The sequence below is a fragment of the Pongo abelii genome, chromosome 19, assembly GCF_028885655.2.
Source record: "Pongo abelii isolate AG06213 chromosome 19, NHGRI_mPonAbe1-v2.0_pri, whole genome shotgun sequence".
NCBI classification, from domain to species: Eukaryota; Metazoa; Chordata; class Mammalia; order Primates; family Hominidae; genus Pongo; species Pongo abelii.
The window spans coordinates 83,561,530-83,565,874 of NC_072004.2; the positions used below are offsets into that span (position 1 = coordinate 83,561,530).

General features: G+C 58.3%; 1 pseudogene; it reads left to right on the plus strand.

The window, feature by feature from the left end:
* The first annotated feature begins 945 nt into the window (after nucleotides 1–945).
* On the plus strand, nucleotides 946–2,826 carry LOC100444317 (rho GTPase-activating protein 27-like; annotated as a pseudogene).
* The last annotated feature ends 1,519 nt before the right edge of the window (nucleotides 2,827–4,345 follow it).

Genomic DNA, 4,345 nt, shown 5'->3' on the forward strand with positions numbered 1-4,345 from the left:
CGGGAACGGGGCTTGTGATCACTCCGGAGAGCTTTGGAGGCCCCTGCTCTGGGACTCCGCACGGATAGTCACTGTCTCAGAGTGCATTCTCCAGGGGCCACTCTCGTGGAGGCACCCGGGGGGTGCCAGGGCAGGTGGGCAGCCTTTCTCGGGGGAGGGGCGGTGTGAGAGCCGGAGAGCAGGGGCGGGGCGGCCCGGCTGGGGCTCACGTCTGCGTTGAAGCCGGTGGGGAAGGAGAGAGAAACCGAGAGAACCGGTTCCCCCGTCTTGACAGCGGAGGCCCCCACACCAAGGCCCTTGGACTAAACCGGGCAGGGACAGCCCGCAGGTAAAGCTGTTCTCCGGGGCGTCTGCAGAGCCCGCATCCCAACCCTGACCCAGGGGCCGGGCGCAGGCTCCTGGAGGGAGGCGGTGCTACGGGACTCTGCGGATCCTCTGCGGGCGGGAGGCGTCCAGGCGGGACAGGGCCCGGGGAGCTGCAGGCAATGGGCTGCTCTTCCCACTTGACTGACGGGAAAACTAAGGCCCAGTCAACTGAGTAAGCCTGGTGTCGACCTTACAGCGGGCAATCACCCCTCATTTTAAAACCAAAGTTTCCCTCGCAGTCGATTTGGACCAAGACTACCCACAATCTCCCCACCGCAGGACTGAAGCGAGGCTGAAATCTTAGAATCAACCCCACGGAATGAAGGGGTTGTCCTAATTCCAGCACTGAGTGTAAGAATGGAAGCCTTAGATGTGAGTGTGAGAATGGAAGCCTTAGATGTGATTTTATTCAAGTCCCCATTTTAGAAATGGGAAAACTCAGGCCCGAAGGCGGACGGCGAGTGCAGCATCGGGACTCGAATCCAAGTCTGTCCTCGAGTGCGGGGCTATTCCAGGCTCGGTGGTCTTGACCTCCGCGGCCCTCCTCCTTGTTGCCTGCAGGAAAACGCCGCGGCCACGATGGCGGCGTAAGTGGAGGGGGATGTGTACCTGCTGGTGGAGCACCCCTTCGAGTACACCGGCAAGGACGGGCGCTGCGTGGCTATCTGGCCCAATGAGCGCTACTGGCTGCTGCGGCGCAGCGCCGAGCACTGGTGGCACGTGCGGCGCGAGCCTGGCGGCCACCGCTTCTACCTGCCCGCGCAGTACGTGCGCGAGCTGCCTGCGCTGGGCAAATGACCTCCCCGCGAACAGGAACTCCCGGAAGAGACAACCTGCCACCGCCGCGCCGTCAGGTCTCCCCCCAGGCCCCGCGGCCCCGGAGCCGCTCGCCTACGACTACCGGCTTGTGAGCGCGGCGGCGGCAGCGGGCCCCGACGGCGCCCCCGCGGAGCCCCGAGGCCGCGCCAGCTCCCTGTGCGGCCCTTCGCAACGCGGCCCCGCGACCCAGCGCAGCAGCCTGGCGCCCGGCCTGCCCGCCTGCCTGTACTTGCGGCCCGCTCAGTCCCTGGACTACCTGGCGAGCGCCGCCGTCTCGCCTCCCGCCGGCCACCTCGGAAGCAGCGGCAGCTTCAAGGCCTGCAGTGTGGCCGGTTCCTGGATGTGCCCGCGGCCCCTGGTGCGCAGCGACTCAGAGACCGTCTACGAGGCCATCCAGGATGTGCACTGCCCGCCGCGGGAGGAGAGCGCGGAACAGGGGAGGCGCGCTGGGGACCGAGCCCGCAAGGAGCCGGGGCGCGAGGAGACCTGCTCCGCTCAGCGTCGGGCACGACGCCCACCTCTGTCTGAAGACTTGGAATGAGCTCCCTCTCCCCAACCGCGAAACGGGAGCGGTGCAGGCCCCCAGTCCCTCATCTGCGATTCCCAGGCTCCAAAGCTGCCTGGAAGCCCGGAAGTTTTTCGTAATCCAATTGGTGGCAAAATTGCGCTTGAACTGATGTGAGGCTGTTGATGGTCTTTATTTATCAAACTTGTGTGAATATTAATGTTTTGCTGCAAAATGCAAATGAGCTCGATGGCGGGCTGCTGCCCCAAGCCCTGCTGGGAGGTTATGTAACCTACAGCAGGTGTGTGCCCCATAGTCTCTTTCCAAGTCCCAGCTGTTCTGTATTCCGAAGCGCATCTGGGCACGGAACGGGGGATTGCGGGCCTGCCGCCGGCTCAACAGCCTTGCCGGTCTCCCAGGAGCCTGGGGTCAGATGAGAGGGTGGATGTGAAAGTCAGACGTCTGCTTCCCTTTGAGGGTGCTTCCAACGTTTCAGATGGGTTTGTTTGGGTGCTTCCAACATTGATGGGTTTGTTTCAGAAAGGCGTCCGGTTATGGTGAGGTGGTTTTTTTCCCCTCTTCAGAATCCAGTTGTGTTCATCAGGGAAATCGAAAATAAAGCACGTTTTAAAAACACGCTTACATCCTCAGAACACTCTGGGCGACCCTGACATTTTGAACTTTAGGAACTTTTCAAGGAGGGGCAGCCCGAGTGGGAAAAAGGGATGCTCAGAACCGTTCTTTCATCTGCCACCAGCTGTGTGATGATCTAGGGGCAGTTCCCTTCCTCTCTCAGGGTCTCGGTTTGTTCTTTAGCACAAAGGGAGGGGATGGACAGATGACCGCTGAACCTTGGGAGCCTCTGATTTCTTTCGCTGTGCCTGATGTCATTACCATGAACACTGATGCCCACCATGTGCCAGGACTGAGTCCGGGATGCCCAGACGAAGGAGACACGCCTCCGTAGGCCCCCTGCTGGATGTTCCCTCCGCTCGACTCGTTACAATGCAGAGCTCAGGTTTCGAGACTAGGGAAAGGGGAGCTGGACTCTGCTGGGTCACCTGCCAGCTGCTGACAGCCACTTAACTTACACGCGAGGACGCTCCCCCAGGCCCAGCGTCCTCTGGTATAAGCACAATACCTAAGGATTAGGGTTGTGAGCCTTAAACGAGGTAAGGTTTCTAAGCACTTGGCAGCAGCAGGGGGTCCACCCAGACTGTCTGGGTCGTCCTGGTTTGGCTTCCTTAGGACTGTGCCGCCTTCACTCCGGCTCCTGCAGCGGCAGCCCGCCGCCTTGTGGCCAGGGTGGAAAACGGCACCCGGCGGGCGGGGCTGGAGACCGCGGCTGGTTCCTGTTTCGCGCGCCTGCCAGCCGGCCAGGCAGCTTCTCTGGGATGGATGGCTGGATGCCAGCGCTCTTCCTCCGCAGCGCCCCTGCGTTTCCTGCGCAGGCGCCCGGTGGCGCACTTCCCGGCCTCTCCACATTCTCTGTGCTGGTGACGGTGGGAGGGTGCCTGCCCGTCTGAGCAGAGCCCCTGGAGGTGGGGGAATGGCCTTGCTCTTTGAACCTCGCATCTGGCCCAGGGTCTGGCTCAGACAGAGTGCACAGAGAGTGTGTGCTGAGGAGGGCGGAGGTGCGGCAGCCCCTTACCTATGAGCCAGGCCTCTGTAGGTCTGCCCAAGGGCCACCACCCCAGGCCCCAGGACCAAAGAGAAAGGAGACTGCCCAGGTCCTGACATCTCCTGAGAAGACAGATCACCCCGGCTGCCAGGGCGCCTGCCAGGTGGCCTCTTCTGTCCATCCTTCCTCCAGCTCCCAGCAGGTTCCCAGTTGCAGTGGCGTATGGGGGGAGGGGCACAGGTGATGAGGGCAGGGGACTTACCCAGGGGGGAACTAGGACATTGGCCAGAGACAGGCTGCTCCTTGGCCCCACTTGTGGCCCTAATTCACTGTGTGAGCTCCACAAGTCACTTTGCATCTCGGGTCCTGTTTCCTCCCCTGTGCGATGTGCTGTTGCACTCCAGCCTGGATGACAGAGCAAGATTCTCTCTCTTAAAAAAAAAAAATCTTAATTCAGTTCTAATTCACTTCTCAAGGAATCATGTATCTGGTAACCTTGGCATTGTTGCACGTAAGAGAAAACCAGAAAGAAAGTGATAGAGGCTTCCAAAACACTGTCACATAAATGAGCTATTAATTGAATTTTTACAACTGGCTAATGAGCTTTAGTATTTAGAATCACAGAACTCTATAGAGATGAACTGCTCTTTTAAAAGATCATGTGTGTTTAAACTCATGTTCAATGAGCTGATTATTTCATGAGGGTGCTAGGTGACATAGTGAAGACCACATATACACAGAGTGATAGAACGCTGGCAGAACCCAAGCCCTTTTCTGTGATTCTTTTCTTGTCTCACCACTATCCTGCTCTTGACAGGATTACGGTTTCTTTACACTCTCTTCCCTTCCTTCAGCCAGGCCTTTCTGGAAGAAATCACTCATTTAAATTAAAAATAGATATATTTCTTATATCTATTTTCTGTTACCAGTATCCTGCTCTCGAAAGGATTATGTTTTTTTTGCACTCTCTTCCCTTCAGCCAGACCTTTCTGGAAGAAATCATTCATTTAAATACAAAATAGATATACCTTGCT